The sequence below is a fragment of the Octopus bimaculoides genome, chromosome 14 (assembly GCF_046866305.1).
Source record: "Octopus bimaculoides isolate indiv1 chromosome 14, ASM4686630v1, whole genome shotgun sequence".
NCBI lineage: Eukaryota > Metazoa > Mollusca > Cephalopoda > Octopoda > Octopodidae > Octopus > Octopus bimaculoides.
This window is the reverse complement of record NC_142941.1, coordinates 7,418,008-7,445,298: the sequence shown is the minus strand read 5'-3', so window position 1 is coordinate 7,445,298 and position 27,291 is coordinate 7,418,008. Positions and strand designations below refer to the sequence as shown.

Sequence of the window (27,291 nt, the reverse complement as noted above, 5' to 3'; positions counted from 1 at the left end):
CGATGTAATTTAGCCCCCAGGAGACATCGTCTCCAGCTGGCTTTACGACACGATCTGTGTCCTTACATTTTTGAGCAAGGGAATCTAGCACCCCCACTCAGCTCAAAGCAATATCTGTGCATCACAATTTCCAGGTTATTTCCCTTCATCAGCACAGAATTGTCATTTTTTTTTTTTATACCAAATGGTTTTTGGGGTCAGTCCCACCGTGGGGCACCTTGGGCAAAAGTCTTCCACTAAAGCCCTGGGTCAACCAAAGTGGATTTGGTAGAAGGAAAACTCTCTGGAACCTCAGACAATTAAACTAGTTGAACACCTCAGTTATACATCCTTGTCATAGGCTATTTTACTTTCTCTTATATTTCCATAAAAGGAATTTTGTGGCTGCAATAATTTCGAGTAAATTAACATTCTTGGTTGGACCAACAGAAATTTGTCAAATGTGATTTAAAATCAATGTTATTCAAAATATTATTAAACATCCAATACATCATGGGATGATATTTACTTTAGCGATTTATAAAGCTGGATAAGGCTGAGTACTGTTGATGGTGGAGTGTATATATGCTCACATATGTATATATCCGGGGTGTATATTCTGGGTGCTGCACACCCACTGAAAATGGCAAATTCATTATGAATATTAACCTTACTTGTTAATTTAATCACAAGTCTTAATGGAAGACTTTGTTACAGATACGTGTGTGTGTGTATATATATTTATATATATGTGTGTGTGTGTGTCTATATGTGTGTGTGTATGTATATATGTATGTGTGTGTATGTATGTGTGTATATATGCATGTGTGTATGTATATATATGTGTGTGTATGTATATATATGTGTGTGTGTATGTATACATATATGTGTGCATGTGTGTGTATACATATATATATTTGTATGTATATGCATATCTAATATATATATATATATATATATATAATAATAATAATATTAGGGACAAAATCCAAAATTACAGGTAATTAAAATCAATTTATAAAAAATTAAAATTAAATTGAGCCTTATAGATAAAGTATATATATATATATATATATATATATATATATAGTTTTAGGGAAAATAACCAATTTTCAAGAACTCATCGATGAAAATCCACTATCACATATAGAAAAATTAATAATTAAAAGCACAATAAATGAGTATAATATAAAGTAAATTAAATATCATAAGATAAATATAATATAATAAATATAATAAATAATATTAGGGATAAAATCCAAAATTACAGGTAAAAACTCAATTAAAATCAATTTATTAAAATTTATCAATTTTTTCCCTAAAACTATATATATATATATGTATTATTATTATTTGGGGATAGCAGAGTAATCAGGAATTTTCGCATGGTGTTTACCCCAAGTTACCCTAAGTGGACTATATTATATATTATATTACATACATATGTGTGTGTATATATATATATATATATATATATATATATATGTGTGTGTGTGTATATATATATATATATATATATATATATATATATATGTATGTATGTGTGTATATGTATGTGAATGTGTGTCTGTGTATTTGTTTACATTTGTACTTTGTTGAAAGTCACTGTGCTATGAGCAGTGATATTGTTGTCGTTTCCCCTGTTGACAAATTATCTGCTGACTTTAGGAATACAAGACTCCTTATTTACAAAACAGGTGAGGGTTACTCCCCTTCCTCTTTCTCATCTGTCTCTCTCTATCTCTTATACATACATACATTATCTATCTATCTATCTATCTATCTATCGCACAGACGAAGACAGGTGGTGTAAACAACAAATGGATGTATTAGTATAACGCTTGGGAATAGAGTAAGTCTTTAATGTTTCGAGCCTACGCTCTTCAACAGAAAGAAACAAGGAGAGAAAAAAATGCGGGAGTGGTATGATAGTAGTAGGATGTTAAATGGTCAAGTGCCCTGAAAGTGACTTGTGGCTATATGTATGTATATATATATATATATATATATATATATGTATATGTATATATATATATTTCCACATAGCCACTCCCGCATCCTCCTCCTTCTCCCTGCCAAGAATTCACAACAGCCTCAAACGCACAAGAGAGACAGAGTCAGGCAGAAACAAGGAAAATGCTCCTTGTATTTGAATACTATGCAAATATTCTTTTAAAAAACTTTTCATTTAATTTTTCCAAAATTTAATTGTTTTCCATATATGGCATTGCAGGCATATATCTTCTGCTATAGTCTCAAACTGACCAAAGCCATGTCAGTGAATTTGGTAGAGAGAAACTGAAAGAAGCCCATCAGATATGTGTGTGTGTGTGTGTGTGTGTGTGTGTGTGTGTGCGTGCGTGTTTGTGTGCACTTTTGTCTTGACGTCATGTGATGGTTGTAAGCAAGCCCTTCGTCATACAAGTAATGTTGGCAATTCCCAGTCTTCAGTGAGAAACATGTTTGACCACAGGAAACATTACCTCACATGGAAATAGTTGGGGCTTGGCAACAGGCAGGGCAGCCAACCATAGAAAACCTGCCTCAAATAAACTACATCTGACTCTTGCAAGTATGGAAAAATGGAGGTCAAATGGTGACAATGTCACAACCAGTATTTGATGCCACTGTTGCTACACATCATATCAATACTGATCTAATATAACGTCGACAACACTTTATATGGTAATATAGTTAGATTTGTTCAGATATGCAAGTCTGTTTATCCTACTGCTATATACAGACAGTAATATTGGTGTCTATCTCTAATTACTATATTAATTGCTATGATAACTGCTGTCATGTTAACCCTTTTGGTACCAACCCAGCTGAAACTGCCTCTGGCTCTGAGTACAAATGCTTTGTTTTCATAAGTTTTGAATTTAAATCTCCCCCCCCCCCCTCCAAACCTTATTATTGTTGTTAATTAAGGTGTCAAGCTGGCAGAGTCGTTAGTATGTGGGGCAAAATGCTTAGCAGCATTTCATATAACAAGTTAATTCTTTGTTATATTTAAAATTAATTGAAAGAAACACAGACCATCTCAAAATAAATATGGTAACGAAAGGGTTAAAGCAATTATTGTTACTATTATCATTATCAGTTGGTGAGCTGGCAGAATCATTAAGTGTGCCAGCCAAAGTGTTATGTAGTATTTATTCCAGTTCTTCATATTCTGGTTTCAAATCCTGGCAAGGTAAATTTTGTCTCTTTTTTCTTTGAGATGATAAAATAAAGTACCAATCAAGAACTGGCGTTGATGAAATCAACTAATCTACTTCGTCTCGAAATTGCTTCCCTTGTGCTTAAATTAGGCACCATCATTATTGTTGCTAATTAAGGCATTGAGCTGGCAAAATTGTTAGTATGTGGGGCAAAATGCTTGGTGGTATTTCGTCCACCTTTACGGTCAACTTTGCCCACTGAGGTCAGCTTTGCCAAGGTCTACTGAGGTTGACTTTGCCAAGGTCCACCGAGGTCAACTTTGCCTTTCATCCTTGTGGGGGTTGATAAAATAAGTACCAGATGAGCACTGGGGATCGATGTAATTGACTTAACCCCTCCCCTAATTTGCTGGCCTTGTGCCAAAATTTTAAATCAAGGTAGTGAGCTGGTAGAATCATTAGCACGCCGGACAAAATGCTTGGAGACATTTTGTCTGTCCTTATGTTTTGAGTTCAAATTCCGCTGAGGTCAACTTAGCCCTTCATCCTTTTGGAATCAATGAAATAAGTACCAGTGGAGCACTGGGGTCTATATAATGGACTAGCCCCCTCCCTTAAATTTCAGTCCTTGTCTCTATAGTAGAAGAGATTATTATTGTCAGTTGGTGAGCTGGCAGAATCATTAAGTGTGCCAGCCAAAGTGTTATGTAGTATTTATTCCAGTTCTTCACATTCTGGTTTCAAATCCTGCCAAGGTAAATTTTTGTTTATCATTTCTTTGGGAGGATAAAATAAAGTACCAGTTAAGAACTGGGGTCAATGAAATTGACTAACCTTCTTTGCCTTGAAATTGTTTTCCTTGTGCTTAAATTAGACACCATTATTATTGTTGTTAATTAAGGCATCAAGCTGGCAGAGTCGTTAGTATGTGGGGCAAAATGCTTAGCGGCATTTCATCTGTGGTTATGTCCTGAGCTCAAATTCTACAGAAGGCGACTTTGCCTTTCACTTTTTCTGTGTCGACACAATTAGCACCAGTTGAGGATTGAGGGTCAATAACTGCTGGCCCTGTGCCAAACTTTGAGACCATTATTATCATCGTCAGTTCACGAGTTCAAACCCCATCGGAGTCAGTTTTATCTGTACTTCTTCCAGCTTTTTATGTTTTGGTTTCGAATCCTCCCAAGGCCACCTTCGCCTATCATCCTTTCTGGGGTTGATAAAATAAAGTGCTCATCAAGTCCTTGGATCAATGACCTCAACTAACCCCATCCCCTTAGAAGTTTTGGACTTCTGCCCAAATCGGAAACCATTATTGCTATTTATATTTAAAGCATCATTATTATTATTATTAATGTTGTTGCTGTTGGTGTTGTTGTTAGGGGTGGGGGTGAATTAGTAGAATCATTAAAATGTTGGAAAAAGCTTTGCAATCCTGCTGAGGTCAACTTTGTCTTTCATTCCTCTGGGGTCGATAAAATAAAGTATTAGCCAAATATTGTGGTCGATAGTTATTGGCTAACCACCTCCCTTCAAGACTGCTGGCTTTGTGCCTAAATCAGAAACCATCATTATCATTATCATCATCATTATTATTATTATTATTATTATTATTATTATTATTATTATTATTATTATTACGGCAGTGAGCTGGCAGAATTGTTAGTGCCAAACAAATTGCTTAGCGGTATTTCACCCATCACTTCGTTCTGAGTTCAAATTCTGCCAAGGTCGACTTTGCCTTTCATCCTTTCATGGTCGATAAATTAAGTACCAGTTATGCACTGGGGTTCGACGTCATCAACTGGACCATTCTCTTGAAGAATTTCAGGCCTCATGCCTTTAGTAGAAAGGATTATTATTATTATTATTATCATCATCATCATTATTATTATCTAAGACAGTGAGCTGGCAGAATCGTTAGCACGCTGGACGAGATGCTTGGCAGAATTTAGCCTGTTGCTACATTCTGAGTTCAAATCCCATACAAAGCATCGATCAATGCAAGGGTACTATAGGAGACACATGCTGAAGGTACCATGCAGAGGGATGAAACATAAACCCCAATAGTTACAAAGCAAAGCCCCCTTCTTTATTACAAAGTCATGGCTGTTCACATCTGATTTGTTATTGCCACATAAATAATGGACAGAACTGCTGAGATCTACAGAGTGGAGCTGTAAAACTATATTAATTGCAGCTGGACTTACACACTTCATTGACATTGTGGTCATTGGCATGTGTCCGAACAATGAATAATAATTACCTTCTCTTTCTCTCTCTCTCTCCTCCTCTTGCTTCTTACTTTTTCTCCCTTCATTTCTTCCTCTACCCCCTCTTTTTAATTTTTCATTAAACTGAACTGTTATAATTTACTTATGGGTCAGAAAGAAAATAAGCTGTAATCACCACAGTTTTTCCTGACTCGACAGCGTTCATCGAAATTCTGTTGTTTGAGATGTATGAAGTGTTTAACCCTTTAGTGTTCGCATTATTCTGCCAAAATTAATGCTTTTTTACCCACATTCTTTTGAACTAATCAAGCATTATCTTGTAGCTATGAGATTTTGATGAGGTAGCTGCTAATTTTTAAGACGATATTGTAGGGTTGGTGTGAGAGACCAGATCTGGCCAGTTCTAACATAAAACAGGCAGAATACTTTTGGCCGGATATGGCCGGTTTAAATGCTAAAGGGTTAAACACTTTGTAAAATATTTAGACCATGAGAATGTCATATGTTGTAGTTAGCAAAATTCTGTTATCTCTGATAATGTAAAGTACTTAACAATAACCATTCCTACCACGATTATGCTGTATTATGTTCTGATCAACAAAATCCTTTTAGTTAAGATAATGTAGAAGTGTTTAACCACAACTATTTCTACAACAATACTGCTATATTATATTCAGCAAAATTCAATTATTTATGATAATGTAAAGGATTTAGTCTGCAAATGTGTGTCATCGTTGTTTCCAAGTAAGATAATATTTTTCCTCACGTCCAATCATGGGCAAAATATCACCTTTCTTGGAAACAGGTGAGGGTTGGTGACAGGAAAGGTATCCAGCCATTGAAAACCTGCCTCAGGAAAGCATGGGAAAATGGATATTAAATGATGGCAATGACTATGACGACCATAATGATTATGACGATGATGATGATGATTCAACACCCTCAAATCTCACCTCACACACCTCAGTAATGAACTACAATAATAATTATATCATCATCATCATCATTATCATCATCATCATCATCATCAAGCTTCAACTGGAGCTCAAATTATTTATTTACTGTTCTGTTTATTCATTAATTTCTATGTCTCACTTAAGCTGGGAGGTTTCTAAAGAGCTGATTACATTGGATAAACAGACTGCAAAACGGTTTGCTGTTTAGCCCAAGGTCTGCCACGATCAAGCAAATTTGTAACATCAAATGCATTCCAACAATAACTATCCGATGGGTTTTTTTAAAATATTTATTTATTTATTTATTATTATTTTTTTGTACTCAGGCAGTGAAGTACATTGTCAAATGTCTCCTTGTTCTCGTTAAACCAACAGGATGTGATTTGAGGAAGATCTGGCTGCTGTTTCTAGCAAGTTGAACAGCAGTCATGTAGAGGCCTCTTCATAAGTCTGTTGTGTGTTTGTCAATAATGATTGGTGACAGCCAATCACGAACTGTGTGTCTGTCTGTCTGTCTGTCTGTCTATCAGACTTCAATTATTGACATCTGTTTCACTGGGTGAAGGGGTGGGGAGGTGGGTGGTAATATTTGTGTATTTGTTTGAGTAATAAAGAATGTTTGCATATGCGGGCATGTGTGTGTGTGTGTGTGTGTGTGTGAGAGAGAGAGAGAGAGAGAGAGAGAGAGAGAGAGAGAGAGAGAGAGAGAGAGAGAGAGAGAGAGAGAGAGAGAATGTGCCTGAGTCAGTATGGCAATTAAAGATTTAATGGTGTTTCTGTATGCTCTAACTTCTCGTCACCTGGCACAAAGCCACACAAACACACACACTCACTCAGTTTTAATCCCTTCTAAGTTGAGGAGTCTTGTCTTACAAGTTATTTGGTGACCTCACTGGTGCTGGTGCCACATGAAAAAAAAAAAAAGGCACCCAGTATACTCTGTGAAGGGGTTGGCATTAGGAAGGGCATCCAGCTGCAGAAACCACAGCCAAAGCAGAGTATATAGAGCTTGGTGCAGTCTGCTGGCTCACCAGCTCCTGTCAAACCAGCCAACTGATGTCAGCATGGAAAACAGAGATTATATGATGATGATGATGATGATGATGATGATGATGATGATGGTGGTGCACACCATCCTCTTGATCTTGTTGCTTGAATGAACTGTAGGCAGTCAAGTATGGAAGAGTAAAGAAGACTCTTTAGTCTTGCTGGGGAACCGTCTGCCCAAATACTCAACTGGTACTTTATTTTAATCAACCCCCAGAGAGATGAGAAACAAATTGATAACAAGTGGATTTAGGACTCTTGTGTGTTGAATCCAATGCAAACTGCAACAGGGGAGAGCCATTTTAGCCCCTTAAAAATACACAGAAAACTGTTGGGTTCAGTTTTCATTTTCATTCTAATAGGTATTTATATTTTTTTTAGATTTTAATTATTTTCGTGGGAGGTTTTGAAACATAACACCCATGATAATTGAGGGATTTCTGTATGGATATTCATTGGCTGATGTTGGTGTCATGTAACTAGCACTCGTGATGGGTGGCACATAAAAGCACGCATGCCAGTGGCACATAAAAAGCAACCATTACACTCTTGGAGTGGTTGGTGGTAGGAAGAGCATCCAGCTGTAGAAACCAAGCCAAACCAGAATGGAACTTGGTACAGCTCTCTGGCTTACTGGTTCCAGTCAAACCATCTAACCCATACCAGCATGGAAAACAGACACTAAAGGATGATGATGAGGATGAGGATGAAGTATAAATTTCTTTCAGTTTCCATCTACTAAATCCAATCTCTATAAGCTTTGGTCAGCTAGGGATTATTGGAAGAGACATGGCCCAAGGTACTACACAGTGAGACTGAACTTGAGACCACATTGTTGCAAAGCAAGTTTCTTAACCATACAGCAATGTAATATATGTGTCTGTGTGAGTTTGTGTATAAGATTATACTACGGCACTCTGTCGGTTACGACGACGAGGGTTCCAGTTGATCCAATCAACGAAACAGCCTGCTCATGAAATTAACATGCAAGTGGCTGAGCACTCCACAGACACGTGTACCCTTAGCGTAGTTCTCGGGGAGATTCAGCGTGACACAGAATATGACAAGGCTGGCCCCTTTGAAACACAGATACAGCAGAAACAGGAAGTAAGAGTGAGAGAAATTTGTGGTGGAAGACTACAGCAGGGTTTGCCAATATCCCCTGCCGGAGCCTCGTGGAGCTTTAGGTGTTTTTGCACAATAAACACTCACATCGCCCGGACTGGGAATCGAAACCACGATCCTATGACCACGAGTCCTCTGCCCTAACCACTGGGCCATTGCACCTCCACTATAAGATTATATATCAGATATACACTCACTGTGACATTTCCACTGTAGTTCTGTTGTAATTTCATATTAATTCATTCAGCTTTCAACATTTAAGAGCTGCCATGCCTCTGTCTCTAGCATTTGCTTTGTGCATCTCTATCTCTCAATATTGCAATCATTTACTTTTTGTTTGTTTGTTTCGTTTTTATCTACGTATGTACATGTATTCATCTGTTTCTCAAACATGTGTGCTTTGTTTATTACGTACACACACAATGTATTTGTCACTTTTCTGTTATGTCAATAAAATCATCGTCATCGTCATCATATATCTTTCATATTTTACTTGCTTCGGTCATGGGACTGCGACCATGCTGGGGCACCCACCACCCTTGAAGAATTTTAGTAGAATGAATCGACCCCAGTACTTTTTTTATTTTTCATTTCGTTAAGACTTGTATTTATTTAGTCTCTCAAGCTTTTTTGCTGAACCGCTAAGTCACAGGGACATAAACACATCGACACCAGTTGTCAAGGGGCAGTGGAGAACAAACACAAGCACAAAACAATAGGTTTCTCTCAGTTTCCATCTACCAAATCTGCTCACAAGGCTTTTGACAGTCCAAGGCTATAATAAAAGACATTTGCCCAAGGTGGCCCCAGCATGGCCACAGTCCAATGACTGAAACACATAAAAGATAAAAGATTTCTCCTGCTCTCTGTCTCTCTCCCCCTCTCCCCCTCTTTCTCTCTCCTTCTTCTGTATCTCTCTATACTGGCTCTAACCCTTTCCTCTTTCTCTCTCTCCTGTGTGTGTCTCTCTCTCCTCATATCTCTCTGTCCTGGCTCTAACCCTTTCCTTTCCCCCTCTCTCTCTCTCTCTTCATATCTCTTACTTTTTCTCCTCCTCATTTTTATCTTTGTCTCTCTCTCCCTCTCACCATCAAATCGTGGTCTACCATCTTTCTCAAGACATGATGGCCATATCTGGAATACCTTTGATCATCTTTCTACCCAATCAAGTTTCATATAGTGCCAAAACATAAATCTCCTCTCCCCACTCTCTTTTCCTTCCCCTCCCCCTCTCTTTTCCTCTTTTCTCTCCCCCTCTCTCTCCTATACCTTTCTGTTTTCCTTCCCACCTTCACCATCCCTGTTCTTATACATTTCCCATCTCTGTCTGCCAGTCTCTCTTTGCCTGTCTGTGTGTCTTTTCATCAAATACACCTGTATTTCTGGAATAATTTCTACCTGATTGAATTCAAATCCAGTCCAATATATATATTTTTTTTTGCCTTTTCGAGTTCATTTTCAGTACATTTTCTGATTAAAAGAAAACATCTTATCCTTCCTTTCCTCCTCCTAAACAAACTCACCATCATTGTTCCAGGGTGTGGTTTAATCGAGATGAGGTGGGGGTGATGGGCTAAAAATAAAACATACAAATTTTTAATTATTATGTATTTCTCATTCACTCTTTCACTTCTTTCTCTCTCCTTCATTTTTTCTTTCTCTCTCTCTCTTTCTCTTCTATTTTTGTGTAAAAATCATTAAAACTCTTTAAATTATTTAATTTTGCTGTTTTGTGAATCTGTTTGGATTTTTTCTGTTTTTCCCTTTTCGTCTTGTTTTGTTAAATTTTCTTGTAATTATTGATTATTTTTGCCATTTTATTTTTCTCTGTCTTTTTCTCTTGTTTCCTTTCTTTCTTTTTATTTCTGTCTCTTCTCTCTCCCCTCTTTCTTTCTCTCTTTCTTTTTTCATTCTTTCTTTCTTCTGCTATCTCTACATTTCTTTCTCTCTTTCTCTATGTCTGTCTGTCTGTCTCTCTCTCTCTAAATTTGAAATCTTTAGGTTAAATGACTTTTGTGATTGTTGCTTAGAAAGACAGCAACAGAAAAAACAACCACCACAACACAACAACAACAACAACAATAATATTGGTGCGTGGGGAGTGAAGGTCATTGTTGTGTATCCACATATTGACAAGTTATTGATGTTTGAAAATCTTGGTAAAGGAATGCATTTGTCGGTGTTATCGATTCGTATTCACAATCCACAGATGTTACCTAATTCTTCAATTAACAACCAATTTTCATGTAGTTTGTTGATTCCACCCTCATCTCTTAATACAAACAAACTATTTTTGTGTACAAGTGAGATATATAACTCTGATCAGGTCAGCACTGCTAAATCAAACTGACACATTGATTAAAACTCTGTATTAGCAACACAGCTATGACCATATTGTCTTTCCTTCTGGAATAATGCACCTTGGACAACGTAATCCAATGTATTTTTTCATTAAGATGATAGGATGTGGTTTGAGGGAGTTCTTTTTTTTTTACTGCTATTTCTAGCATGTTGAATGTCTATTTAGAGCGTTAGTTCAAACCAGGGTCCATATGAGATATTTCTAACTGGGGTCCAAACAAGATAGTAAATTAGGGAGCCACAGTAGTATTTTAAGGGTCCATGAAAAAAATTTTGTCTTAGATTATATGTTGGGCCCCATGGAGGCAAAGTGGTTGAGTTTCTTTCGAGTGTTGGGCCTCACAGAGAAAAAGTGGTTGAGTTCCTTTTCAGTGTTGGGCCTCACAGAGGCAAAGTGGCTGAGTTCCTTTCAAGTATTAGGCCTTATAGAGGCAATGACCGAGATCTTTGGCATTATGTTGTGCTTGAGAAGAAGGCCCATCAAGCTGAGCAAAATTGCAGTCGCGGCACCCATGCCAGTGGCATATAAAAGCACCCATTACACTCTTGGAGTGGTTGGTGTTAGGAAGGGCATCCGACCGTAGAAAATCATAGCAAATCGGACTAGAGTCTGGTGCAGCCTTCCAGCATGCCAGCCTTGGTCACACCATCCAACCCATGCCAGCATGAGCAATGGACGTTAAATGATGATGATGACGATGACGATGTATTGCAAGAAACAGTTAGGTTTCTTTCTGTAACATTTTACATGGTTTAACATGCTTCCAACCACTGAAACATGTCCTCTCAGAGAGTTCTATTGCAAACCGACACAAGTGAATATGTGAAAAACAAAATAGGAATTTTGAAAGATGTATTTATAAAACTAGTTTTTAACTCTTTCGCATTCAAATTATTTCGTTAAATGTAATGCTTATTTATTCATATTTTTTTCAATTAATCATGAATTAATCTCAGAGCTTTGAGATTTTGATGATGTGATTGTTTATTTTTAGAATGACATTGTAGAGTAGGTGCGAGAGGCCAGATCAGGCTGGTTTAAACCTAAATCAGGTAGACTATTTTGGCCAGATATAGTCAGTTTAAATGCTAAAGGATTAAACATTGGATGTCTATGGGGAGGGGGGGTCCACCAGAATAAAATAGTAATGAAAGGGGACCATGGTTAAAAAAATGTTTGTGAACCACTAATGTTCAAACTCCTTCACTGATTTATTATGAAAGTATAGGCATAAGTATGGCTGTGTGGGTAAGGTGTTTGTTTTGTGATCACATGGCTTTAGGGTTCAGTTCCACCGTGTGGTACCTTGGGCAAGTGTCTTCTATAGTCTCAAATTGACCTCTGTTTTGTGAGTGAATTTGGTAGAATGAAATGTACAGAAGCATTGTGTGTGTGTGTGTTTGTCTTTTAGTTGGTGCGGTTATTGGACGTATCGACACAATTACTATTTTTTTAAAGCCTGGTACTTACACTGTCAGTTTCTTTTGCCGAACTGCAAGTTACACAGATATAAACAAACCAACACTGGTTGTCAAGCAGTGGTAGGACACACACACACACACACACACATTGGGTTTCTTTCAGTTTCCGTCTACCAAATCCACTCACAAGCTTCAGTCAGCCTAGGTCTACAGTAGAAGACACTTGCCCAGGGTGCCAGACAGTGGGACTGAACCCGGAACCATGTAGTTGGGAAGCATAGATATGTGTGTGCATAGATGTTTGTTTGTATGTCCTCACATTGAGATCATTTGAGCTGCTGTGATGTTTACGCACGTCCCACATCCTACTGGGGGGGGGGGGGTAGGATAATAAACACAGACACAAACACACAAGTGCTAGTATGCACACACACAAGCATGTGATGGGTTTCTGTACAATTTCCATCTACCAAATTTACTCACAAGATGTTGATTGACCCTGGGGCTATAGTAGAAGACACTTGCCCAATGTGCCATGCAGTAGGATTGAAACTGAAACGGCATGGCATTGAAAAGCAAGCTTCCTAACCACACAGCCATGCCTGCAACTTGGTGAGAAAAAGAAAAAAAGAAAAGAAAAAAACCTGGTACTATCAAACACAAAACACGCTGCGTTGTATTTGTTCTGCCAAGTTAGACAATCCCTTATGTCTCTCACCATAAAAAATGCAGTGAACCAGTTATTGGCCCTTCCAAAACCTGTAACCAACTGTGTTATTGATCACGAAATAAGACATAAAATAAAACTGTCATAAAACTAAACAAACAACAAAAATATTTTTTAGAACCAAAAAAAAAACAACAAAACAACAAACTATATAAAACAATAAGTTTTGATCTGTGGCCAAACAAGGCATTGATTGGTTATCAGTTTGTGTGTTGATTGGAGGAAAAACTTTCCAATCAGTTTCCTCCTAATTGATACTGGTTGTGGGAAGTTGGCCGACAAAAAACATTGGTTTTGATTTTTACTCATGTTCTTTTTTGGGTTTTTTTTAAAACTTTTTTTTTTGGCATTTTCTTTTTTCTTTTCTTCTTCTGGCAATATTTATTGTTTCTCGTTAGTTTTCCCATATTTCCTATTTCCGTTTTTTCATTTATTCTCTCTCTTTTTCTCTCTACCTCTCATGTTCTCTTTCTTTCTTTTCCTCTCTCTCTCTCTTTTCCTCTCACATTCTCTTTCTTTCTTTTCCTCTCTCTCTCTCTCTACCTCTCATGTTCTCTTTCTTTCTTTTCCGCTCTGTCTCCCGCCTTTCTCTCTCAGTTACGTCTCCTTTCTCACTTGTTTCTTATATTTATTTTTCTCTCTTTCTTCTTATCTCTCTCTCTCTCTCATTTGCTTTCTCCTTGTTTTTGCCTCTCTCTGTTTTTCTCTCTTCATCATTATCTCATTCTTTCTCTGTCTGTCTCTCTCTCTCTCTCTTTCTCTGTCTATTTATCTTTATTTCTCTTTCTCTCTCTCCCAGTCTTTCTGCCTATCTATCTCTCTTTCTGTTTGTCTCTCTTCTGTCTATCTATCTTTCTCTTCCTTTTTGTTTCCCTCTCTCCCTCACTCTCCTTTCTCTCTATCTCTCCTCCTTCTCCCAATCCCTTCTCTCAATCCCCCCGCTCTCTATTTCTCTGTTTGTCTCTCTTTTTCTGTCTATCTTTCTTTCTCTCTCTCTCTCTCTCCTTTTTTGTTTCTCTCTCTCCCTCACTCTCCTTTCTCCCCTTCTCCCAATCCCCCTCTCTCTATTTCTCTTGCACTCTTTCTCTGTCTGTCACTACCACTGCCTCCTTACTCCTCCTTTCAAACTACCATGACCACAGTCCATGCCACCACCACCACCACCACCACCTCCACCATCACCATTACCACCAAACACTCACAGATCTCTCTCCGTCCATCCCCTCACGGCCAGTTTATCTTTTGGTCTGGCTGAAACACTTCCTGCTAACCCTAACCCTAACCCTAACCCTAACCCAACCCCAGTTACTTTATCCAAATGTTAGGTTTACCACAATAAACAGGTTGACGCAACAGGTTGTTTGGTTGGTTGGTTGGTTAAATGTTTCATGGGTTGGGATGAATGTTTAGCTTCAGACACTAAATAGCTGGATAGCGACCGGTCTTGTGTGGATGTGTGTGTGCATGCATATGTGTACATGTGTGAGTATGCACATCTTCGAGTATGGGAGCACATGCATGTATGTCTGCATATATACATACACACACACACATATATATATATATATATATATACTGTTGTGTCTGGGGAGAGTCATTTTCTTATTGTGCCTTAAAATTTAACACACTCACCGGTAAAATTTCCACTTATTTCTTATTTTTATTTTCCTAAAATTTTCGTTACGTCTTGCAAGAGTCAAGACTATTGAAAAGGTTGCAAGACGCAACGAAAATTTTAGGAAGATAAAAATAAGAAATAAGTGGAAATTTTACCGGTGAGTGTGTTAAATTTTAAGGCACAATAAGAAAATGACTCTCCTCAGACACAACAGAATATGCTTCAACACACGAAATCACATAAAAAATTTTGCAAACCAAATCCAAAAACGAAATATATATATATAAATATATTTAAATATATATAAAGGGCATTAACTGTGTATTAATGCCTCACGCTATCGAGGGACTAAATAAGTCGAGGTTTTTTCACGCTGACTACTTGATAAATTCTTATAAAGAATTTATCCTATATTATATTATATATATATATATATTTGCAGTTCCCCCCACACACACACTCATATGAGTGTGTGTGTGTGTGTGAATAATGGCAAAGGAAGAAAAGAATGGAGGTTATCCTCAGACCTGAGAGTTAAATAGCCAAGAAGTTCTCTTTGTAATCAAGTCTTGGTTTCAATTCCTCTCCATCACATCTTGAGCAAATGTCTTGTACTATAGCCCTGGGCAAACCAATGCCTTGTGAGTGAATTCGGTTGATGGAAACTGTGTGGTAACACATTATTTATATGTGTGTGTGTGTGCATGCATATATATGTGTATGTATATACATACATATATCTATGTGTGTGTATGTGTATCCTTGTCTTGACATCAAACAATTATATAGTATGTTATTCTCATACACATAATGTCATTTGCTTCCTGTTTACTATATAAACATGTCCAGCCATAGGGAAATATGCAGGGGGTGTAGAAAAGAATGTTCATGGGGAAGTGGACCGAAATTTCTCATAAAAGTTTACCAGAAACATTATTGTAGCACCTACTGTAAGAGGTGCCCATCACTGCTGCATTTGTGATAAAAGAGGGTAAGTCCCGAGCAGGACTGGAAAAAATCCACATCCATGTTGCTGATGTTTAAAAGAATGATTAAGTGATGGCTTAACTCAAAATCAAGTTGCAACCATCATGTGTGTGTAAGTGTGTGTGTGTGTGTGTGTGTGTGTGTGTGTGAATGAGAGTTCATGTTCTCATTAGTGAAAAATTATTTAAAGTATTCATACCATCAGTTTTGATAAAAGCTGGAGGAAACGGTTAACATTACACCCACCCACCCCCACACACACAGCACATACTATACTCACTCACACACACACACACAGCCCATATGCACCACGTGCACATACACAATTAATGAATGTCAGTTTTTCTCACCTTCATTAATCTTCCACAACTACAGTGGCATTTAGATTAATCTCATAAACACTAATTGCTTCTTAAAGACTTGGCCTTTATTTTGTTTATTATTGTTAGATTATTATTATTATTATTATTATTATTGTTGTTGTTGTTGTGACTGTTGTAATTATTCAGGGAGACAGATGGTAAAATTAATAGAGAATGCTGCACAAAACATTTGCAGGCCGTAGGAATGTGGTTAAGACGTTTGGTTCTTCAATCAGGTGGCTGCAGGTTCAATTCCTCTGCAGTCTGCCATGGACAAGTGTCTTCTGCTGTAGCCTTGTCTTGATCTTATTCCTGTGAATGAAATTTAATTGACAGAAACTGTGTGAAAACTAATATATGTAGGTGGAGGCATGGCTCTGTGGTTAAGCAGTGTGCTTTGAAACCATGTGGTTTTGGGTTCAATTCCATTGCAAAAGCAACTTGGGCAAGAGTCTTTGACAATAGTCCCAAGCCAAGCAATGCCTTGTGAGTGAATCTGGTAGACAGAAACTGTGTAAAAGACGGCGAGCTGGCAGAAACGTTAGCACGCCGGGCGAAATGCTCAGCGGTATTTCGTCTGCTGTTACGTTCTGAGTTCAAATTCTGCCGAGGTCAACTTTGCCTTTCGTCCTTTCGGGATCGATAAATTAAGTACCAGTTACGCACTGGGGTCGATATAATCAACTTAATCCCTTTGTCTGTCCTTGTTTGTCCTCTCTATGTTTAGCCCCTTGTGAGCAATGAAGAATTAAGAAACTCTGTTGAAGCCTGTCTTATATAGGTATATGTGTTTGTTTGTTTGTGTGTATTTGTGTCTGTTCCACTACCACTTGGATTTGAAAGCTTCTCTGACAATAGAATGTGATTTTTTTGCTGCTTTCGTATTTGCACACAAGCCGCAGTATCCATTTGTCTGTACTAGACAAGTACCTGTTCATTGCTATTGTGGAGGTCTTATAGCACAGTTTTACCTGCATCATTCCTTTCCCCCACTACTTCTAGGTATGTACAGACGATCAACCTCTGCTTTTGGGTGGTGCATGTTTGTGTATAATTATTATTATTATTTATAGTTTCTTTTCATTAGAACTTTATATCAGCTGCCTTTTAGTACCTGGCATCCTCCAGAGGCTAAGAATAGCAAGGGCTCTTTTGTTTTGCTATGCATGCTAAAATGATCACCACATTTATACCATTTTAGATGGAGAGCGCTTTCTGTAGTACATGGGCTGTACCCATCAAGGTTGTCTTCTGTAGTTCACGGAGATTGGAGTTACCAGGGAGTTGCTCAATATACTTCTCAGCTCCCTTCTTTATCATTCCCAACGCACCAAATACCACTGGTATTATCATAGTACTAAGCTTTCACATTTTTGAGATTTCAATTTGCAGATCTTTATAGTGAGAAACCTTTTCGTTTTCCTTTCCTGAGACATTTTGACCTTGTGGGACAGACATATCTATTAACAGACAAGTTCCTCTGTTGTAGTCCTTGATCACAATGTCTGGTCGATTGGAATCAATTTTTCTGTCTGTATTGGGAAGTTCCAGTTATTATTATTATTATTATTATTGTTATTGTTAGTACTGCTGGACTGGCCCTCGTGCCAGTGGCACGTAAAAAGCACCCACTACACTCTTGGAGTGGTTGGCATTAGGAAGGGCATCCAGCTGTAGAAACTCTGCCAGATCAGATTAGAGTCTGGTGTAGCCTTCTAGTTCGCCAGTCCCCAGTCAAATCGTCCAACCCATGCTAGCATAGAAAGCGGATGTTAAATGATGATGATGATGATGATTGTTGTTGCTGTTATTATTACTACTACTGAACTAGTTAACTAATTAACCAATTAACAAATGAGCATTAGTGAGGTCATCAAGTACTTGCGAGACAAAATCCCCTTCCCCCTCAACTGAGTGGAGTATAAGTGTAGAAAGATGGAAAAGTAAGATATAAAATAAAATAAAATAAAACAGGCAAGTCCCTAGTCAGTTGTGTTTGGACAGACCTATAACCAAAAGCGTTCCAGCCATGACCATCCTGTTTTTTTTTTTGTATTTCAGGCATTGTGTATCCAGAACTGCATTACCTAGTGTGTCGTTCCATCGTTTTAGGTGGTAGAGTGTCATTATTGATGTTGTTCTTGGTTTTGTCATTGGCAGTGCTGGTAATAGTTCCAGGTTCAAATTCCGCTAAGGTCGGCTTTGCCTTTCATCTCTGTGGGGTTGATGAAATAAGTACCTGTTGAGCATTTGGGGTTTCTGTAATCGACTTACTTCACCATCCCTTGAAATTGCTGGCCTTGTGCCAAATTTCGAAGCCAATGTTAGATGCACCCCAATTTCACCTGAGCAGATTCAGGAAAAAGGTAAGCATCAAGGACAAAATGAGCCAATGGGAGGCCCAGTGGAGGCACGTGGCTTAGTGGTTAGAGTGTTGGACTCATGATCGTAAGATTGTGGTTTCGATTTCTGGACCGGGCGACGTGTTGTGTTCTTGAGCAAAACACTTCATTTCACGTTGCTCCAGTCCACTCACCTGTCAAAAACGAGTTATCTTGTGACGGACTGGCATCCTGTTCAGGTGGGGAATATATACGCCACTGAAACCGGGAGACTGACCCTTATGAGTCGGTATGACCCGAGGAGGAAACTTTAAACTTCAACTTTTGAATGGGAGGGCTAACTTCACAGATAAGTCCTGGAGTGATTTTCTTTTTTCTTTGAGACATTTTTGGGGGATTAAATGTGTGTTATATATTTTCAAATATAGGTCCTAATTGAACTGTGATCAAAGGCATTCCAGCCACGACCATCTTGCCTTTATCCCATGTTAAGAATCCAGGACCACGTTATCCAATATGTATTTTGCTAAAGACAGCAGGATGAGATTTCTGGGGTATCTGGCTGCTATTTCTAGCAAGCTAAGTGACCACATAAAGGCCTGTTGATTTACCGAGTATTACAGTTATTAGTCATGTTGATGGTTCACTTCTTTGAATGTCAGCTTTGTTATTGTTGTTGTTAATCCACTTGATCTGATTATGTATGTTGCAACAAACGCTGAGTGCGGTTTACATTATGTAAAGTACAATTGAGCGAATGTAATGCACCTACGCAACAGTTACTCTGAGTAACAACGACTACAAGATAGAAGGGACTCTTGAGGTTCTGCCCTTTAACCCCCTTTAACATTCAGATTATTCTGTCAAATGAGTGGAGGCGCAATGGCCCAGTGGTTAGGGCAGCAGACTCGTGGTCATAGGATCGCGGTTTCAATTCCCAGACCGGGCGTTGTGAGTGTTTATTGAGCGAAAACACCAAAAGCCCCACGAGGCTCCGGCAGGGGTTGGTGGCGAACCCTGCTGTACTCTTTCACCACAACTTTCTCTCACTCTTTCTTCCTGTTTCTGTTGTGCCTGTAATTCAAAAGGGTCAAGCCTTGTCACACTCTGTGTCACGTTGAATATCCCCGAGAACTACGTTAAGGGTACACGTGTCTGTGGAGTGCTCAGCCACTTGCACGTTAATTTCACGAGCAGGCTGTTCCGTTGATCGGATCAACTGGAACCCTCGACGTCGTAAGCGACGGAGTGCCAACAACATTTTGTCAAATATAAATTCTTCTTTATTCACAGTTTGCAATTAATCAAACATTATCTCACAGCTTTGAAATTACAATGATGTATTTGTTATTTTTAGAATGACATTATGGGGTTAGTGTGAGAGGCTGGATCTGGCCAGTTTGAACATAAAGCAGGTAGAATATATATATGGATTGGACAAAGTTGGTTTAAATACTAAAGAGCCAGACATCCTCCTTGTTGGTTGGCAACACAGACAGCTAAGTCGAAAGAATATATCGTTTACATATTTGTTTTGCATGATTCTTGATATAAAACTGTATATTCAAATAGATGTCGTTATACTTTGGGAGGGTCATTTTGCCAATAAAACACACTCACCCTGGTTATATATCACGTCTTTTCATTTATCATTATTATTATTATTATTATTATTATTATTATTATTATTAAGGCAGTGAGGTAGTAGAATCATTAGCACACAGGGCGGCAAAATGCTTAGTGGCATTTCATCCATCTCTACATTCTGAGTTCAAATTCCGCTGAGGTTGACTTTACCTTTCATCCTTTCAAGGTCGGTCAAATAAATACCAGTTGAATATTGGGGTCAATATAATCGACTAGTCCCCTTCCCACAAAATTTCAGGCCTTGTGCCAAAGGTAGAAAAGATCATCATTATCATCATCATCATCATCATCATCATTATTATTATTATTATTAGCAGTAGTATTTGTTATCAACTAGTTAAGTAATTAACCAATTAACAAATGAGATTGTGAGTGTGACAGACAAAGGTTCATTATTGACGAGGTTGCAAAAGGTCGGACAAACCTACTGACTGAGTGACCAAATGATTGACCAAGCAATCCATTACTTAATTGGTCAATCAGTTAACTAGTTGCCTAAAAAAATTGTGATTTCAAATTTTGGCACAAGGCCAGCAATTACGGGGGAGGGGGGGTAAGTTGATTACATCAGTCTCAGTGCTCCAGTGGTTCTTAATTAATCAACCTGAAAAGAATGTAAGGGCAAAGTCAACTTCAACTGAATTTGAACTCAGAACATAAAGGTGCCGGAGTGGCTGTGTGGTAAGTAGCTTGTACTAAGGGTCCGGACTGGCCTCCGCAGGTGTATGCGGCGGTCGTGTCGAGTAGGCATTTAAGTGCGTTGGTGAATTCCTTCCCCCTCGGCGAATTCAGTATTGAAAAGTGGCCCGACCCAGACCCATCGTTTTGCTTGAGAGAAGCGAAGGCTATATCGGGCGAAAAAACCTAAGAGGATGAGTGCCTCATATTGTGTAATGAAAAATCGTAAGAAGCAAATGCCTTAATTTATGACTTTTTATGTACGAGGTTCATAGCCTCAATGTGAAAATTTAATTTTATAAAGACGAGTGTTATAGAGAAGCAAAGTTCGGCGGGCGGCTTTTGCCTTCTCTCATTATACCATCATATTTATCATCCATTTCATCTCATTAATGTTTTTGTCCAGCCCGTAGCTACTCTCTGTGTACTGCCTTTATGGCAAATTGAAATGAAATAAAGTAGCTTGCTTATCAACCACATGGTTCCAGGTTCAGTCCCACTGTATGGCATCTTGGGCAAGTGTCTTCTACTATAGCCTCGGGCCGACCAAAGCCATGTGAGTGGATTTGGGAGACGGAAACTGAAAGAAGCCCATCATATATATATATATATATGCAAGAGTGACTGCATGGTGAGAAGCTTGCTTCCCAACCACATGGTTCTGGGTTCAGTCCCACTGCGTGGCACCTTGTGAGTGGATTTGGTAGATGGAAACTGAAAGAATCTCATCATATATATATATATATATATATATATATATATATCCTTCTTCCTAGATCTCCTGTGTGACCCCTCTGTCTGGCATCCGGCATGATAGATCGCCAGCCACTACACATTCTTTATTTTCTCCTTGTTTCTTTCTGTGGAAGAGCATAGGCTCGAAACATTAAAGACTTTTTCACTTCCTGAGCGTTAAACTAATACATCTGTTTGTTGTCTACACCACCTGTCTTCCTCTTTTGTTTTTTATGTGAATTCTCCCTATTTATATATATATATAATATATATATATATATATATATATATATATATATATATATATATATATATATATATATATATATATATATATATATATATATATGCAGGAGTGACTGTGTGGTAAGAAGCTTGCTTCCCAATCAAATGATTCTGGGTTCAGTCTCACTGCCTGGCACCTTGTGAGTGGATTTGGTAGACAGAAACTGAAAGAAGCCTATCGTATATATGTGTGTGTGTGTGTGTGTGTGTTTTTGTATGTCTGTTTGTCCCCTCCCCTACCATCACTTGACAACCGATGTTGACCAAAACTTTTGTGGGTGGATTTGGTAGATGGAAACTGAAAGATGTGGTCATACCAGTATTACAACAGAAGACACCTGCCTAAGCTGCCATGCAGTGGGATTGAACCTGCAGCCTCACGGTTCCAAAATGAACTACTTAACCACAACACCATGCCTGGCAACCGACGTGCATTTATTTTATCATTTTCATCTGTATTTGTTGTGGCTTTCATCCTGTCCCTATATTTGTTCGACAATGTTTCAAAACTTAACGAGATTTTATTAATGTTTCTTTGTAATTACAGGTAGAATTAACGAAATGAAATATTCCTTTAATCAAGCACAAATGCTATTTCGCCTGAACTACAGACTTAGTTTCCAACATAGGTAGGTTTCACCTTATTATACATCTTCTTCCTTTCTTTCTTTGTTTCTTCTATTTGCCTGTGTATTCAATGTTCTTTCTTTTTTACTCTTTACTCTAGTCATAACTTTTCACATGAATGTTCATCCTTGGCTCATCCCTAAACTAAATACCTAAATATATGTGTGTGTGGTCGTGTGTAAGTTTGTGTATGTGCGTGTATATGTGTGTGTGTGTGGGCGTGTGTATAAGTTCGGGTATGTGTGTAAGTTTGTGTATGTGTGTGGTCGTGTGTAAGTTTGTGTATGTGCGTGTATATGTGTGTGTGCGCGGTCGTGTGTATAAATCTGTGTATGTGTGTGTGTGTAAGTTTGTGTGTGTGTGTGGTCGTGTGTAAGTTTGTGTATGTGTGTGTATATGTGTGTGTGTGTGTGTATAAGTTTGTGTATGTGTGTGTGGGCGTGTGTGTAAGTTTGTGTATGTGTGTGGTCATGTGTAAGTTTGTGTATGTGTGTGTGTGTGGGGGCGTGTGTATAAGTTTGTGTATGTGTGTGGTCGTGTGTAAGTTTGTATATGTGTGTGTGTGTATAAGTTTGTGTATGTGTGTGTGGGCGTGTGTATAAGTTTGTGTATGTGTGTGTGGGCGTGTGTAAGTTTGTATATGTGTGTATGTATAAGTTTGTGTATGTGTGTGTAAGTTTGTGTATGTGCGTGTGGGCGTATGTGTGTGTGTATATGTGTCTATGTGCGTGTGTGTGTGTATTTATTGCGAGTGAATCTGAGTGTTTGTCTCGCAATTTCAGCTTTGATGCTAATGCGACCTTATGCACGTATGCGTGGGTGTGCATGTGTCTCTCTCCTTGTCCTGACATTGCGCAACAGCAGTAAAACGAGCGCCACTATTCATACAAGCAGCATCTTTCGTTTCTGATCTTTTATTATGGAAACGTTGGCTGGGGCCCCGGTGGGGTGTGGGGGAAAGAGAATGCCTTTTTGCTTGAAAAACAGGTGGAGGCAGGTGACAGGAAAGGGCACTTGGCTGAAAAAATAAATAAATAAATAAATAAATAAATAAATGGGCCTTGATAAATTCTGTCAGACACATACATACGTTCAGGGAAATGTGATTGTTAATCTGATGACGGCAACAATGACAACAACATCAAAGATGACGATGATGATACACAGCGTATCTGAGACTTTGCCCTGAGACTGGCAAAAAAACGGATTTGCTGTTTGTAAATGTTTCATCTTTATCATCATTGTCATCGCCATCATCATCATCAGCATCATCATCATCATCATCATCATCAGCATCAGCACTGTTATAGTCGTCTCTGTAACCGCCATCATAGTCATCATCTTAATCATTGTGACTGTCATCATCATCCTTGTCACGATTGTCATCATCATCATCATCGTCGATGTCGTCGTCGTCGTCATCATCATCATCATTATTATTATAGCCACCATTCTCATCATCATCACCGTCAATCATCATTATCGTTGCTACCATTCTCATCATCATCATCGTCATCATCATCGTCATCATTGTCATCGTCGTCGTCATCATTATTATAGCCACCATTCTCATCATCATCATCATCATCATCATCGTTGTCACGATTGTCATCATCATCATTATCATCATCACCGTCATCATCGTTATCGTCATCATTATTATTGCTACCATCATCATCATCATCATCATCGTTGTCGTTATTATTGCCACCATCGTCATCATCATCATCATTATATCATCATCATCATCAATTCCCTTAACATCATTCTCAACATCATCACCATTACTACCACCACCACCACCACCACCATCATCGTCGTCATCAACACCGCCATCATCATTATCTCCACCACTACCACCACCATCACAAATCTCATCACCAATGTCACCTCCACCATCATCATCATCTCGCCACTAACGGACCATCATCATCATCACCGCCACCATCTCCACACACACTATCATCACCATCATCATCATCACCCCCCATCATTACAATCAACAACCATCACCACCACCACCACTTCCAACACCTCTAACATAGACATTAACTTAGGCATTGTTCACGAGACTCAACAGGCGTGAGGACGTCTAACTAGCCAAGAGTGGCTGCCTCTGTGTGTGTGTGTGTGTGTGTCTGTGTGTGTGTGTGTGTGTGTAGTAATTACAGACATAAGAGGCGAATGCTACAATGCTACGTCTGTTTGTTATTTTTTTTGTTAACATCTTCTAACGTCCGTCTTTGTCTGTTGCTGCCAAGTCTATCATAATGCTGTGATATTTAGCCTGGAAGATATATGTCAAGATAAATTGATCTGCAAAAAAAACTATGCTGACACGGTTGAGTAAATCAATAACACGAGAGAGAGAGAGAGAGAGAGAGAGAGAGAGAGATATGACAGCATGAACAACTATAACAGCAACAGTAGCAACAACAACAACATAAATGCTGATACTACTTGCTGCTTTTGTCTTTAATACCTCTGTATAATATTGGTTAACAAGTCTGGCTTTGATGCCCCCTCTGTCAGCCTGCCTACCTCTTACTACTGTTCCTCCTCCTCCCCCTCCTCCGCCTCCTCCTTCTATCACTTCCTTCGTTTTCCATCTCTTCCTCAACGTTGTCATTCAGTGCCGTTCTTATCATAATAATAATAATAATAATGATGATGATGATGATGATGATGGTGGTGGTGATGATATTGGCTGATGGAACAATCATAATGGTGATGCTTGTTTTGTCTTAATGATAATGTCACTTGGCTGATGACCGTTAATAATACTTTTGTCGTTGGGTAAGTGGAAAATATTTTAGTGTGTGTTGCTACTGTTGTTGTTATTGGTGGTGGTGGTTGTGGATGAGGTGCTTCACACACACACACACACACAAAATGTATGTATGTGTTCATACACACAAACATGCACACACGCATATATATATATATATATATATATATATATATATATATATATATACATACATACAACTACTTAGATACATACATACATGTATGTATATATACATTGACATATGTATAATCTTGATTATATTAATCCTAGTATTATTCTGGTCTGGCACATCAATCACTGTTTGTTGGACCACTAAGCTATGAGGCTATATAAAAGGATACAACATACCCAACACCATCATATATATATATATATATATATATATATCATACATCATCAAAGGAAGAGTCCAGTGTAATTCATGGGTAGGAGAGGTCCAGTCGAAGTGTAGGAGTCCAGGTGTAGGAGAATAGACGAAAGTCCAGGTAGACAATCCACACACACACACACACACACACACAGACTCTGAAGACGATAGTATTTATCAAGGTCATTCACTTTCTCCAATTGATCAACTGACTAATTGAGTAAACAGAACTATGAACACACCTATCAGAAACAGCTGTAAAGCCATGATGCATAAATAAATGTGTAAAGCCTATTATTGATGCTCTTTCTTATATATATATATGTGTGTGTGTGTGTGTGTGTGTATGTGTGTGTGTTGGGCCTTACAGAGGCAATGACCAAAACCTTTGGCATTATGTCGTGCTTGAGCAGAAGACCCATCAAGCCAAATAAAATCACAGTCGTGGTAGATATCGGTGTCACACAAATTGGTACCTATGCCAGTGGCATGTAAACACACCCTGGTGTCATGCAAATGGCACCCGTGCCAGTGGCACGTAAAAGCAGTCATTACACTGTTGGAGTGGTTGGCGTTAGGAAGGGTATCCAGCCGTAGAAAACCATGCCAAATCAGAGTGGAGTTTGGTGCAGCTTTCTAGCTTGATGTAATTAACTACCCACTTCCCTTAAATTGCTGGCCATATGCCAAAATTTGAAACCATTGTTAGATAACTTAGTTAATTATTTAACCAATTAACTAACCAATTGTTTGATGACTCATTAAGTTAATCAATTAATCTGGTTTGTTAAGCAGTTAATTGGTTAAATGGCTAACTATTTGACCAATAAAGATAAATTCCTTCTAATTTTGACACAAGACCAACAATTTTTGAAGGGAGGGGGACAAGTCAGGGACATCAATCTCAGTATTCGACTGGTTCTTTATTTTAGCAACCCTGGAAGGATGAAAAGCAAAGCCAACTTCTGCAGAATAAGAACTCAGAACCAGGGTTGTGGAGCCGAAACAAAAAACTTCGACTCTGACTCCTCTACTATTGGCACCTTTGACTCCAACTCCTCCATGCAATTAAGTGATTGTGTCTATTTTACTGACTCCAACTCCTCTATGTAATTAAGTGACGCTTAATTATTGCAAACATGTTTTAACTAACCTAAACTATACACACACACACACAAATACATTCATATATATGTCTCGAGTTGTAGCTGTAATTCAAAGGGGCCAGCCTTGTCATATTCTGTGTGAGGCTGAATCTCCCTGAGAACTATGTTAATGTTATGCATGTCTGTGGAGTAGTCAGCCATTTGTGAGTTAATTTTATCCTCGTGTGGTAATGAAAAGTGAAATTGACATCTGATATTTGCTGTGTCTATGTATCTATGTATGAACTTTTCTTTGGATTTATGTATCTACTGCCTCTCTTCCTTTCTCTCTTTCTTTTTCACTTCCTTTCTGTCCCTCTTCTCTCCCGCTTTTGATTAATCAATGTGTATATGTATCTATGTATCTACTTCCCTTGCGATGTGATAAACATTTAAAAACATAAAATGAACTCACTCTCTCTTTTTCTCTCTCTCTCTCACTCTTTCTTCTTCTCTTACTTCCTCTCTAAAATTTTTAAAAACACAAAACGAACGCCGTCACCACTCACTATCTCTTTCACTCTCTCTCTTTCTCTCTCACTCTCCCCCTTTTACTTCCTCTCTGTCCTCCTCTCCCTCGCTTTGCCACTTCCTTGAAGTAAGTGTGACACACACATCAGGTACGTACAAAGGCAAAAAGTTAGCACATTAATGTTATTGATAACAATAACAGCGACAACAATAATAATGCT

General features: G+C 38.4%; 1 protein-coding gene across 1 annotated transcript in view; it reads left to right on the top strand.

The window, feature by feature from the left end:
• Nucleotides 1-27,291, top strand: part of LOC106875034 (synaptosomal-associated protein 25-like) — an 85,276-nt gene that overhangs the window by 44,636 nt on the left and 13,349 nt on the right. The window contains exon 3 of the mRNA XM_089362274.1: nucleotides 22,217-22,298. The gene's annotated coding sequence lies outside the window, so the exon portion shown is untranslated. The remainder of the gene's footprint in view (nucleotides 1-22,216; nucleotides 22,299-27,291) is intronic.